The 14992-nt window shown below is 42.3% G+C and overlaps 1 pseudogene; it reads right to left on the bottom strand.

Annotated features, from left to right (window-relative positions):
- Positions 1-2135: 2135 nt before the first annotated feature.
- Positions 2136-2833, bottom strand: LOC149864163 (uncharacterized; annotated as a pseudogene).
- Positions 2834-14992: the final 12159 nt, after the last annotated feature.

Below are 14992 nucleotides of genomic sequence, written 5' to 3' on the forward strand. Positions count from 1 at the left end.
TGTTAACTTTGCCCTATAATTTGGTATCATCTGTGAACATGGAGAGGGTGCTCGCCACACCCTCATCCAAATAGTTGATGAAGACATTAAATAATACCAGTCCAAGGACCTAACCCTGTGGGACCCCACTGCCCACCTCCTTTCAGGCTGAGAATGACCCATCTACCACCACTCTCTGGGTGCAGTCCCTAAGCCCCTTGACCACCCACCTGATTGTGTGATCATCAACTCCACAGCCTGCTAGCTTCCCTATGAGAATAGGATGCAAAACTGTGTTGAAGGCCTTCTTAAAATCCAAGTAGATGACATCAGCCTTAGCTCCTGTGCCAAGGCAGTGTGTGACCGGGTCATAAAAGGCTATGAGTTTTGTCAAGCAGGATCTACCTGTGATGAACCCATGCTGGCTTCCTTTCAGCATAGTTTCCCCTGCTGGACCTTCACAAATGCACTCTTTGATCATTTTTTCCAGTATTTTCCCAAAGATAGAGGTAAGACTGACTGACTTAAAGTTACCTGGCTCATCCCTTCTCCCCTTCTTAAAGGGGCACCACATTGGCCCTTTTTCAATCCTCAGGGACCTGGCCGGACCACCATGAGTACTCAAACAGCCATGCCGGTGGCTCAGCTATGACATTGGCCAATTCCTTCAGCACCCATGGATGGAAGTCATCTGGGCCGGCTGTCTTGTACCCATCCAGCCCTTCCAAGTGCTTCTTAACTAAGTCAGAACTAACCTCTGGTGCATTTTGGACATCTGTCTATGGTCAAGGTGGGGAAATTGTCAGTACTTAGAAATACTGAAGCAAAAAACTCATTGTAGAGCTCTGCCTTTTTCCTTGTGTCAACCACCAACTGTCCTGATTTGTCCTGCAGGGGCCCTATACTACTCTGTGCCTTCCTTTTGCTTGCTATATATCTGTAGAAGGACTGTTTTGCCCTTAATTGTTATAGCCAGCCTAAGCTCCAGTCTTGCCTTGGCCTGTCTTGCCCTGCAATAATGCACCAGGGAGGTGTATTCTTCCATGGTGTCTGCCCCCTGCTTCCACTGCCTATAAATCTATTTCTTTGCCCCCAATCTTTTCTGGAGTTCCCTGTTCAGCCAAGGAGGATTTTTTATCCCCATACCCCCTTTCCTGCATAAGGGTATGGACTCATTTTGTGCCCCAAGGATCATTTCCTTGAGAAACCTCCAACCCTCCTGGACCCCCCATTTGCTCGATGCTCTTGAGTTTCACCACCTTGATAACTAGCCTTCTAAGTTTACTAAAGTTGGCCCTTCTGAAGTCTAAAACTGTAGCTTCATTGGATATTTTTCCCACCCTTCGCTGGATAGTGAACTCTACCAAGTGGTGGTCTCCCAGGTTACTGTGTAGTCGCAGGTTCCCAACGAGATTATCCACTGTTGCTAAGACGAGGTCTAGCAAGGCACTACCCTTGGTGGGACTGGATACCACCTGGATTAGATGGAAGTCCTGCACGCAGTATAAGAACTTATATGAGTGGTTTGTTTTGGCTGTCTGCTCCTCCCAGCATATGTCCAGGTAATTTAAATTCCCCCTTGACCACCACCTGCCTTGCCTGAATGGCATCTGAGAGCTGCCTGGAGAATACCTCGTCTAGCTCATTAACCTGATGAGGAGGTCTTTAGTAGACTCCCACTACCAAGTCCTTTTCCCCTGCCCACCCCCTCCCCCCCAGATTCTTACCCACAATACCTCGATATTCCCCTCTTCTACCCCTGTCTTGATGATAGAAGATGTGTACTGCTCCCTAACATAGAGAGCTGTAACCCTGCCTTTTTTCTCATTCTGGCTTGCCTATACAACCTGTACCCCTCAATGCCTACCACCCAGTCATATGTAGAATCCCACCATGTTTTTGTTAAGCCAACTAGGTCATACTGTGTGCTAGCAAGTAAGAGTGTGAGCTCCTCCTGCTTATTCCCCATACTCCTGGCATTTGTGTAAAGACATTTTAGCCCCCAAAGGGTGCTCTTGGCTCCCCTTTCCCTTGATGGTTAGTGTGCCCCTTAGTGCTTACCTGGTTTAGTCTGATGCCTTGTTTGTGGCTCACCAACCCTGGGTTCTCGTTGACCCCTGGTTCCCTGTTCCCCATTGGGCCTAATTTAAAGCTCTTCAGAGGAGATCAGCCAACCTGCAGGAGAATAGATGCTTATCTCTAGGGGAGAGATGAAGATCTTCCCTTCCCAGGAAGTCTCCTCCCTCAAAGTGCTGATCATGTCTGTAGAATTGAAAGCCCTCCTGAAGACACCATGTCTGGGGCTGCTGGTTGACTATCCTGATGCAGGCATCCTGGCGCCTCCAGCTGCTGCCAACTGGAAGGATGGAGGAGAATACCACCCGTGCCCCAGACTTCCTGAGCCTGACCCCAGCTCATGGAAGTCCTTCATGATGTGGTCTGGACTACTCCCAGATGCATCATTTGTGCCCACTTGGACAAGGACCATGGGGTAGTAGTTGGAGGGCTTGATGAGATCAGGAATCTTTTTGGTGATATCACTGATCTTAGCTCCAGGCATTCAGGAGACCTCTCTTGCCAGAGGATCTGGTTGGCAGATCAGCCCCTCCATGCCTCTCAGGATTGAATTGCCTACTACAATAACCCAGCATTTCTTCTTCTGCCTAGGCAACAGTCACCCAGCCTGCCCAGTGGGGGTTGCAGGGACCACCTCCTCTGCATCCTCCTCTGCTGCCTCCTCCAACAAGGCTGCCAGGGCCCCATACCTGTTTCCCAGATGCTCCTGCTGCCTGGGTCTGGAGGTGACCATCTTCCACTCCTCTGCTGCAGATCCCTCTCATGGGGTTTCACCCATAGGTACCTGGAGCTGTAAAGAATGGAAATGCCCATCAATCACAGCCGCATCCTCCCTGATCCCCCTCAGCCTTCTCACTGCCTCCTAGAGTTCCCTCACTGGCTCCTCCAAGGCCCAAAGGTGGACACAAGAGGGACAGGTGAGGGGTCTTCCACTCTCTCCTCCTACCCCCAATGGCAGGGTCCCCGCCAGGCCACCCCTACAGACAGGGGGGCAGGGCGTCATCTGGGTGGAGACCTCCAAGGAGCCACAGGTGGGTGGAACCATCAGGAGAGGGTCCCTAGCAGCAGAACTCCATGTCCTTACCTCAGCTGCAGAGGTACAAATCCTCATCACTCTCCTGCTGGGTGCTCCTTCCTGTCTACTTCTGTGCACCTGCCTTGCGTGAATGCCTGCACAAACACAGGTGCTCCTTTATAGAGCTTGCCTGTTTGCACACTCTGTTCACATGAGCAGCTCGGGAGCACAGCTCTCTGCTGGCTCACTTAAGAGGGCTCCAGGGGGCTCCCCCTCCAGATCCTCTGCAGCTGTGCTGGCTCTCCATCCCACTTACCTGAAGGATCTGCCACTACCTCCACCTCCACTGCTAGGGGCTTAACCAAACTTCAGCTTTTAAGGGCTGTGGTTTGAATTTCCTGCACTGGCCCAGCAGCCAATCAGGTGGCTCTGGGCTAAGTCAGCCAGTCAGTGCCACTCCTTATGTCTCCTACCCATGAGGGAGAGCTCCGGCTCCTGGGGTGCCCATAGCTATTGCCCCAGGGATCAGTCTCAGGGTAGTCCCCATTCACCCAGGGGGGAAAGTCCTCTCTCTAGCCTGCTCCCTGCCTGTGCCCCATGGAACATGCCTTTTTGTGTGTTCTGTTCTTATGTGCGGCTCGGGAGCATGACTCCCTGCTGGCTCACTTAAGAGGGCTCTGGGGGGCTCCCCTCCCAATCCTCTGCAGCTGTGCCAGCCCTCCACCCCAGTTACCTGAAGGATCTGCTGCTGCCTTTGCCGCTGGTAAGTCCAGGGGGCATACATGTACTGGAGGCACACGTGCACCCACTCTGTCCTCAAACCTCAAATGCAGTGTTTCAAATGTGTTTGAGGTGCTGCAAACCACATGTGCATGTTCATATGGATGCATTGAGTTAGTTGAGGGTCATGTTAAGACAAAAAAAAATGAAGGGGGGAGGGAGAAGAGGGCAAGCCACTCCATGCTTTTATCTCACACTGTGTTGGCTTTATACATATTTTTCTAAAGCACAATAAATAATATGTTAGCTCTGATTTCTTGTAAGTTTTTCAGAAGACACGTATCTTTCTTAAAAGATCTTTCCTAAAATCTGTACCATTTTATACATACTTATATAAATAAACTTCTTGAAACTATTTCTCCTCCCTCTAATATAAGTCATAAATAAAACATGATTATGACACATCTGCACTTATCTGAAGAACTGACACCTGAAGAGCTGGACAGCAAACTGTCCCTATTCCTGTTCACAGTATATTCTTTAATTTTACTCCATTATTCCTCACCTTCTTTTTAGGGAGTTTTGCCCTTGTGATGTGTTTGGAACAATCACAGCTGCTTCACGGAAATAGCAGTGCTAGTTAGAGGCTATCATACCACACTTGGCTTTTGAGAAGATGGTAAATATGTTTGTTCTATATGTTTAACTTTGGCCAGAAATTAAGGGTTGCTATTGAGTGATAAAAAAATTAAATCTGCAGTGTTGAATAACAGGATATTTTTATGACAAAACCAACTAGAGAAGGATTTGAATTTGGGTTAGCCAAACTTATTGTCGCTTATTTTCTAGACAGCAGTGAGAAATTATCTCATGATTTAACTCTCTTTATTCCCATACTTGGACACAGGTGAGATGATATAGGAAACTGCATTTTGAAAGGAACTGTATGACTAATAACGCAATAATGCAAGTCTCACAAGACGTGATAATACTGCTGATCAGGCTCAACTTTCCATAGAAACGGGGGAAAAATGATTATCTTCTGTATGAAAAGCAAAAAGAAAAAAAATTCAATGCAAAATAGATTTCCATTAACTTATTTAAAACTAAGTGGATAATGTGACTTCACTGCTGTATGGAATCTGTTGTGTGGATGTTTGAGAAGACATGGCATTTCCACCATGAAACAAATTCCCATAGCTTACAGTTCATAGCTCTTTCAAATGATATAAGGTCAAAACCGTTTATAAAATCTGAAAACTAGGATATACAGTTAAACAGTTATTTGAAATTCCTCCTCTTTATTTTTTTTAAAGCTAAAAACATTGCTCTAAAATGCAAATCTTTGCCCAGTTTTCTGCACTGAAATTCAGACAAAGCCTGGACATGTGAAAAATTCTAATAAGTCTTATTAAATGATCTTGCAGGCCTCCAAAATAACACAAGTGACTGACACTCATAGGCCTCTAGCTTGCCTATGTCCAAGAAAGCTGCATTGCATGCCACTTCTCTCACAAAGTGATATGACTTGGCATTCACTGTCTTCTCTAAAAATATACATTTTGAAAGGTTTATTTTTTCAAATCTTTTTTGTCAATAAGCTACCTTCTGTGGAAAATAACCTTCATCGGAAATAGCACCTGAAGTAAAATTTTCCAGCTGAGTAAGAATGCTATATAAGCAGTGTTTTATACTAAAAATAAACACAGAAATGTACTTGGACTCTTTTACTCTTGGAAAGAACTCTGTCTTTATTGTTACTTATCAAGGCCTGTACTTCCAGTATAGTACCCAAAGAGGATAAAATATTTGTCAGTTCCTTTCCATGTGAAAGTAGCCATGTTACCTGACTTTGTGGGGTTTTGACTAAAACTAACTGTTTCACCAACAGGCATGATTATCATGAGATAATTGGACCCAGGAGAATAAAAGCATTTGGCTACAGCTTGTACTGTATACCATTTCAGAGTGTAAATTATAATAATCACTTCACAATAAAACAAGTTAAGCTACACCTTATTTCCCAAGTAGCCTGAGGTTAGCAAAATGTTTTTGGATACCATTAGCAGTTTCATTGCTTTTCTACCTTAGGGAGTCTTTGTATTAAACCCAACTTGATGAATAAGTGAGATGACTTCAGAGTAAGATTAACAAATTGAGGTAGGTCTGAATTTTGTTCTACTTTTTTCCATTCTGCTTTTTAAAGGAGAAATCCATGTCTGCTATTGTAGCTCTACTTTTTTCTTCAAAATACCACCCATTTTTCCAGTTGTTTAGCATCTTGCATAACATTTTTGTAGTAAATCACCCCAGCTATGTGCATTATGACTAACATTAGACTGTCCAAAAATGGGTGTATTTATGTAGGAGTGTATTCAGTAAAGGAATGAATTTGTAGTTCAAATATTAGTTGACTCTTGCACTTAAAAATAACTCCTTTTAGTTATCTTTTATTCTTGTTGTTATGGGGGTACACCCCTTGCTTGCTTGCATCTATAATTACTATACATGGTGCATGAGAACTGAGTCTTCTCATAATTGAATAATACTAATATCTTGTGAGGTGACACTTTTAAAATTTATTTTGCTTGTGCTGTCACTTAAAGGTACCCATTAGTGATCAAGACTTCAGTGTTCTAGGTAGTGTAAATATATTCTCCAGAGAATTTAGGTTGTAATTTCCAAATATAGCTAAAATAACACAACAACCTCATAAAATAATGGGGAGATGGGAGAAAGGAGCAGGTAGCTAAATATGTAAAGTGATTCTGAATATTTCTGCATTTTATGATATAAATTCACTTAATTTGTACTATTTTGTTCGGTTTTCGTCGTCCTAATAATTGTCAGCTCTGGCTACCTAAAACCTAATGGCAGCCAAGAAAAATAGTAACAATAACAAAACACTTCAATATCATACTGCAACATGCTGGACAGGGGACACTCCATGAATCATGAATTTTTGTCTTTATGAACTAGGAGGAACAAGGCAACCTAAAACTTCACATTTATTGTATCCATCCATCAACCGTAGTGGAAGGCTTCCAGACTCCTGAAGTTCACTTCAGTGCTATAGAAATGGAGGCCATTAAAATACCTAAGATACAAATATCCTGATGATATACAAGGTCCATGTCAGTGAACACCTTCACATAACCCCACTGAATTGAATCTTCCTGTATGCAATTCATTAAAAGTTTGAAGCTTAAATGTGGAAAATCTTAAAGAATCTGGAGAAAAGAGAAATATATCTCTCACATTCTCCTTTCTGTACTTGGCTCATTTGTATGGTATTGTATGGTATTTTATGATACATTTTAATATAGATAAATATAAAACACCATGTTTTTAATGTATTTCTATCAGAAACCATCTCCAGCTATGCATGCACCAAAAGCCATACCCAGTGCTAGCTCTCCCTAATTGGCAAAAGTTTTCAAAATAGTACTGGTATGTTGCAGGGAATGCTGGAGAGAGCTGTTAGAGGATTCCGTGCCATAAACTACTGCATGCGTGTGGGCTTTTGTCCTTAGGAAACATCTTGATTTATTCTTCAATTCCTATATCTCTTTGTGCTATTTTCTGCTTTGCCTAATATAATGTATTGTACAGATATGCAACTTCTTGCTGAACACTCAATGGACTACACCAATGTGGGCCATGAGTTATCCAGGCAGCATGTTATGTGGATGCCTTCCACATTTACACCATGTGCCTGTCTTCCTTGCCCTCCCCCACCCCCCCAACCCCCCAACCCCACTACACTATGTGCCCATGTGACCCTCAGCTTTTAGGGCCAGGTGATGCTATACTGTCCCACCCCTGGAGATGCTGCTGCAGCCAGAGCAACACAGGACAGTAGCAGGAGACTCAGGAGACTGGAGACCATAATATAACCCCTGGTAGGCTTCATGTGGCTCATAGGTTGTCAGCTGAACACCCTTGGTGTACAGTATTGACCAGATTGGTACTCTGCTCAGATGTTAGGAAGACTGAGGGAGTGGGTGGTACAGTCACAGGTATAGTTATCACGCGCAAACTTATACATCGGGTGACAAGGCAGAGAACCAGACTCTTGGGCTCAAAAATAGGCTTTGGATCCTAAGACAGTATTCAAACAGTTATCAGTATGCTATAAGAAAATAAGAACATTAACTACAAAATTTTACAAGATTCCTTTTCGTTTTTAATCTCCTGAAATGTACATTCTCATTCCAGACACTGCTTAGTAATTTTTGGATAAAAATTTGGAAGTTGAAAATTAGCTGAATCTCTGACTTTTCAAGGAAAGTAGAAATTTCTCCAAAGTTTTAACTGGGTAATGCTTCTTAGGGCCACAGTGAAATTTCTTACCCTTTGTAACCACCTAGCTACGGGCCATAGCACTCTTCTAAGGTCTGGGCCAAGTCTTTTTCTCTAAATCAGGAAGGTTTGTTTGGCTGTATTGTTTGTGAGAACTTTCAAAGTCTTGGTTTCTGTTCCAGTGTAAAATGGGCAAACATATTAAATCTTCAAGTTTTGTGGGTTAGGGTAACAATTTCTACCAAGGTCTAATCTGGATAAGACAGAGGGTGGAGTTTGAAACAACTTGCAGAAATAGAATCCTTTAATTCTGACATTCCAATATAAATCGAATTCCAGGGTTGCTCCTGGATCAAAGGATGGTATTGTCTGCATGTGTGCTAGCTGTCCACAGAAGAGATTAGCAGTGAGGATCCCAGTAATGAAAAAGTTACATAGTAATTAGCACTGCTTAGATGAGTATGACTGCAGTCATGCAAATCCTATGTCTTCTGCTATTTATAACTGGCATTAAACAATTCTTCAGGCATTAATCTTCAGTCCCTTAACTTTTATTTAAAGACATTATAAATACTGTTAAGGTCATCATGCAAAAAGTCACATTGCTTAAACTGAGGATGCCTCTAAAAGCCCAGAGGCACCATGAATGCTTGGATGTACCGACACTTGCTAGATAATTTTAATGTTACTGCAGTTCCACTTTGACAACTTGTAACAAAGTGTCATCCTTATCTGTGTAAAAAAATGTCTTTTTAGCTCTAACTTTAATGGTAATTATCTCCATTTCCTATTGTTCATTTAAAAAGAAAAAACAACAAATCTTTATATTAAGGCCTTATGAAACTCATCCATCTCATTCCTGTCTTTGCACCCTCCACCTTAACAAAATCATACTTGATTGTACCCGAGCAGTGTTTCTCTTCAGAGGTTCACCTTCCTGTTTTTGTATGTTGCGCCGAAATCCATGAGTAATTGCTTTAGAACGCTAGTTACAAATTCTATATAATCTGCTAATTCTGTCATGAATAAGTGTAAAGCATGCCGTGGTTCTATGTACCTGTTTTTACAAATTTGAAAAAATGCCCCAAAGGAATGTGGTTTTTCTCAATTACAACATAGCTTTGGTTACTGACCAGAATGTAAGCTTTGTGGCACATGCAAACTGAAGTATGAACTATGAACAGCTTCCATGGTTCCATATCAGGTCATATAATGCAACTATACTGCTATTCTGTGTTGCTGGAAAGGCTCAGAGCACCTTGTCTACAAATAATAAATTAGTTTCTGTCTAGTGTGCTTATTTTGTAGATGTATTTCAGCAGAGTTTGAGGTAAATGCATTTTAACAAAGATTTCAGCATGGAAAAGTATGTGAATTTATAGTGTATATGGTGTATAGCAAATGAGAGCAGTCTGTCTTGGCTCAAAACATCAACCATTTCTTCTGCATTGTAAAAAAGTCTTGCTTTTATTTGTTTTCCTGTAATAAACAAAAGCAGAGCTTTTCTAAACCATGGAAAATAGACATTTGCAGGGTGAATATTATTTCCTAGGTGGCATTACTTAATTAAACTGAAGTATTTAGAAATAAAGACAATTTGAATGAAAACTATAACAGACATAACACTTTAAGTATTTAAATAGAAAATTCCTAAATTGTAAACTTAATGTGTGGCAATACACAAACCAAATTTAATCCCTGCTACAACTGCAAAAGAATGTTCTTTTCCTAGTCCACCATCTCTCTGTCTCAACAGTTTCATAGTTTCATAGTTGTTAAGGCTGGAAGGAATCCTACAGGTCATCAGATCTAGCCCCCCTGCACTTGGGCCTGATTAGAGGAATTAAGGTGTCTGTTAATGTAAGTATGATCTTGAGTCTATATCAGTAGCTAAAACAAAAAAAAATGTTTTTAAACTTGTTTTTTATGTTTCCAGCCATGTGAAAATTATGCAGCAAGTGATCCACAATTGATTTTTCTTACTGATAGTGTCTCTGCTTAAGCATGATAAGGATCCCATCATGATTAGTCCAAAATTTCAGACATATGTTTATGTATGTTCCCTTGCCTGTACTTTTATTTGTTATAGTGCTTTAAACACAGGTTTCAGTCCTTCGTGGATTATGTGCACATGTTGCTTTACTGAAGTCAATGGTACTTTCTATATGCATAAAGCAGCCTGCTTTACCCAGATTTTTTGTGTGTTTTATTCAGAAGCTGGAATCTTAGAAGCAACAGAGGTAGGTCCAACAATAAAAGCAAGAAAAATGAGGTGTAGATGTTTCTTTCTCCCTGTAGCTGGCACGCATAAAAAAGGACGATTTTAACTTTTATGGAAAAATATTTCAGCAACCTACTTCTATCAATCTACCTGAGAAGAATTCCTCAAAGCAGGACGATGCAATGCTACTATGTTTTTGTATTAGTATCAAACTTTGGGCCATATTGCATCATGGGCTGACACATTCACTTTAAATGCCCTGTACAGTATGCAATGCTTTCATACAGTGTATGCAGGTGGGTTAAAGATTCTTGCAAATTCTCCTTTAAGGACATTTCTTATATTAGTGGCTACTATGCAATTTCTGGAATTACTTTTGGGCTGCATCATAAATCAAGTATCATTTAGCCTCAATCCACTATATTAATTTGTAAGCACAATTGTGTGTTTATTGCTTCAGGAATAGGCTGGGTCAGAGGCATCAGTATTATGTATACCCACACAGGGCTCCACGTGGGCCACATCTGGACCTAATAGCAGTAGTGGCAGCAGCAGTGAAGCAAGTGGCAGTGGGGCAAACGATGCAGGGATTAATGCAATTGTCCCTGAACATCCCCCCCCTCACCTCCCCTGTTCTTTCCATACCACAGACAGCTGCAATCACTTGGAATTTTGTCCAATCATCATTAGGTTAATAATCAAATTCAGGTGACCACTTTGCAAGGAAGGATATGGATTTTAGATGATCATCTTTTACTGGATGTTTGTTATAGTGCCATCTTGAGTTGCTTTATTATGTATATGATACAGGATAGGATGAAAGTTTCAATGAAATCCTTAATATACACTTACGTGATTTCTTCACCTTCCCTGGTGTATAAATATGTACTGCCAACAAGTTTTTATAATATTCCTTTTGATTGAGAGAGTTAAAGGTTGCATCTGCATGGGATGCTAGATGTGCAATAGACTCATTCTACTGAACATTAGCATGTCCCCGCAAAAGCCATGCTAATGCACAGTAAAATTAGTCTACTGCACGTTAACATCACTTAAAATGTGTGTACCAGTGCTACTGAGGAGTAGCACCAGTTACTGTGCATAGAGTCAATACCTGTTATTACAGGTACTAAAATTAATGCACTGTAACTGTTGTGTATTAATGCACATGTAGATCGCCCCAAGGATGATTATCTTTTGAACTGCAATCTTTCACTACAGCACCCAGGAAGGATTAACTTCACATCCCAATTTCCTTCAGCTCTTTCTCCTTAACCAGTAGATTTGTAACTTGAGGAAAAAATAATTTTAGGTTGTCAGTGAAACTTATCTTTCAGCTGCAACAATCCATTAATCTCACACTTCTGTCCCAAATTCAGCTTTATCAAATTCTTGGTTGGTTTTCTGGCAGACTGGTTTTCTAGTTGATTACTAAAATATGTAGGATACAAATTACTATTCAGTCACATGGCTGTGGTTTAGCAACATCCTGGAAGGACTATTAAGTCATCTTCCTTTTTTGCAATAACAATTAGGGAGTATGGCAAATGATCCTATTTTTGTCATGTTAAATCAGCGCGCATGAATCTAGCTATAGAGTGGGCAGCCACCTTCAAATTAGCATCAGTTCTCTAATTAGGGGTACTACATTGTACATTTTGATTTTTCTACTTCAGAGAATTACATCTCATCAAAAAGCTGCTGGGCAAAACCTGTTCTATTTTACTTAAACATGTTAATTTTCTTTTTCCACCCACAAAAAAGGATCATCTTCAATGTACAAGGTCATGAAAAATCAGTAAGAGATACCCCCAAGAAGATTTTTTCTTATCCCTTAATCTAAAGGACAAATTCAAATTATATTAATCATGTTCATAAATCCTGCTTATCTTAATAATAACATTCTATAAGATCATGTAGAGCTCTTCAAAGATCTTATGCAGAAATTCATATACTCCTTGGGACCAAAACAATGTCATCCTGTGTCCTTGAATGGTGCAATACAGTCCTTTTTTATTTATTTGGAGCATTTGGATTCTCAGGATTGCTAAACTAAGAGCTCAAAAATCACCAGATAGGACACAAAGTACCATGATTATGTGTTGGTTTTTTTTTATTTTAAAATCTTTAACAAAATAGGATGCATTTAAAAAATTAAAACAGATTTTCACAATCTCTTGATTTTAGAGTTTGGATCACTGAGAAACTTGTTAACTCTCTCAGATACTACAAAAAACTAAGAGTTGGAAACAATGAGGAAGAATGTGGTAAGAAGGCATCTTTCTCTGTTCTTTAGGGTGATGTTTTCTGCCTTGAACAGAGGTGAGTGGGAAGTGTTTTCCCCATCCCACAAAAACTTTTCTCCTTCCACACTAGGATTGTCTTATGACCTTTCAAAGTAATTACAAATAAGAACACACCCAGTTCAGATTACGTTGGTGGTCAAGGAATTCACCTGGGATGTGAGACTTGCCAGCTCAAGTTCTGGGTCTGAAGTGGGTAAAACAGACACTTGAATCTGGGGGTCTTGTAGTTGTTAATTTAAAGTGACTCCTGGAGCTCTTAACACCTGGATTGTCTGCACATTAACACCTGAAACTAGTTGTAAGCACGTTTTAGGAGGCTTAAAGTTACACCACTCTAGAGCAGGTTTCTCTCTGATCTGTTACCCAACTCATGCTCCATAATGTGACCACTCCCCACAGATGACTTGCTTAAATTGCAGTTCTCCAGCATCCCAGTATGCAGTGTCCTCTCCCTCATGCTCCTGTTCTTTGTGGTCAAACTTTACAACCCTTGAACTCTACTGGCCAGGGAATGGTTCTAGAACTAAGTCAAGTCTAGTACTAAGTCAAGTCAAGAATATGACTTTTTCGCCCCCAGAGCTGCAACCCTATACAAACAGCCTGAAGAGCACATGCCAACTAGCAAGCAGAAATGTTTCCTTGACCTCCAAATCACCCATCTTCTCCAGCTTGAGGCAAAGGATGCCCTTTGCCCCCACCCCCTCTGCCTCTAGACACTGTCAGACAGGCATCTAATTGGAGCTGTGGTGAGGCACTCAACCTCATGACAATCTGGGGAGAGGAGAGCACCAAAGGCCAAAGGCAAAATCAGGCCATCTATAAAAGGATGGTGGTGCAGATGGTGGCATGGGGGTATCAGTGAGTATGGATTCAGATCTGGACCAAAATAAAGTCCCTTAAAATCCCTCTATATGAGGGAGAGGGACACTAACTGGGTGTCCAGGGAAGCTAGAACCGTGATCCTATTTCATGATTTGCTTGCTGAGATCCTGGAACTGGACCATGCTTTTGCTCTTCACCACACAGTGAAGTGGACAACTTCAGGGCCTATCTACTGTGAATACTATGATGAAGAAGAGGGAGATTGCAATGTGGTAGCCTCCTCCCAGGAACAGCCACTTGTTGCTATGTTTGCTTGTTCTGAGGATTTGCTATCCTCTTTGACATTGTTCCTGAGCCCTGTTGCTTAACCTTGGACTCAGGAGACCTAGGAGGTGGACCAGGGACAGGACTGAGAAAGCTTGGATAAGAGGGACATCAAGAACTCAGCAGAAAACCTCACTGGTAAGTTAGGGTTTGACTGTGGGAAAGAATGGCTGGTGTTTGACCAGTGTTGTGCTTGGGAGTTTTGAAATGTGGTGGATGGGGGCTTGGAGTGGCTTGGGGCTTTGGGAAGTGCATCTTGGCTTCAGGGGTCTCTGCACCCTAGTTTGAGGGTGGTTACCTTTGCCTGCTGTTGGACACTCTTCTTTCCTGTCCCAGTCTCAGGTTCTTGGCACCCTGAGTGATAATGGTTGGAAATCCCACATAATCTGCAGGCTGTTCTTGAAAACTTTCTATGGCTGTGCTACAGCTTTCTTTCACTAGAAGACTACCTAGCATTGAAAGAAGCCATTGATGATGTCTTGCAATATGAGCCTGTTCCAGTGCAGAAGTTGTGCCCAGAAAGGATCACTTCTTGTACTCAAGGCTGTCCAGACTAACTAGCTTCACTCTGCCTCCTTGAGTCTCCCACCTGTCTACCTGGAAATCCTTCACTTGCTCCTCACTGTGCCATATTTATAAACAAGCATGGTGGGGTGCTGAAAAGTTTTGGAGTGGGAGAGATCCCTTGGATAGGGAGAGGAGCTGGAGGAGAAAGGGGAAGGAAAGGGAGCTGGCTGCTAAGTGGAGCCAGCATCTTTCCCTTGCTTTGTCTGTTTAGAGGGGTGAGGAGACTGCCAGGAGACACTCGCTGGAACTTCACCCCTGCAGCCCCAAAGAGTCCCCAGCCCCATATTGCTCTCAGACCTGCCACTGCTCTGGCAAGCTTCATACACTTACTGATATTAGATAACTGAAATTTTCCTATTGCTGCTCCTAGCAGCATTGAGGTTGACTGGCCAGGTCACAGGGCACAGACCAGTCTGGAAGTGGGGGTTGGGAGGTGTGGGGAACAAGGCAGGGGGCTGGATCAGGCTTTCCTATTATGGGCCACTCAGTGGAGGATTGGGGACTGCTGCCACAGTGGGAACTGTAGCTATGGCTTTTACCCTTCCCCAGCTGTCTGTGGCCAGTGCAGCCAATGCAGGTATGTGTTCCTGCCAAACCCCAGCTCAACCCTGTGACTACGCAGTGCCCAGTCTCCCCCCCCCACACACACACACCACGGGG

Source organism: Crocodylus siamensis, chromosome 5, assembly GCF_052110815.1.
Source record: "Crocodylus siamensis isolate JL-2025a chromosome 5, ASM5211081v1, whole genome shotgun sequence".
Lineage (NCBI taxonomy): Eukaryota > Metazoa > Chordata > Crocodylia > Crocodylidae > Crocodylus > Crocodylus siamensis.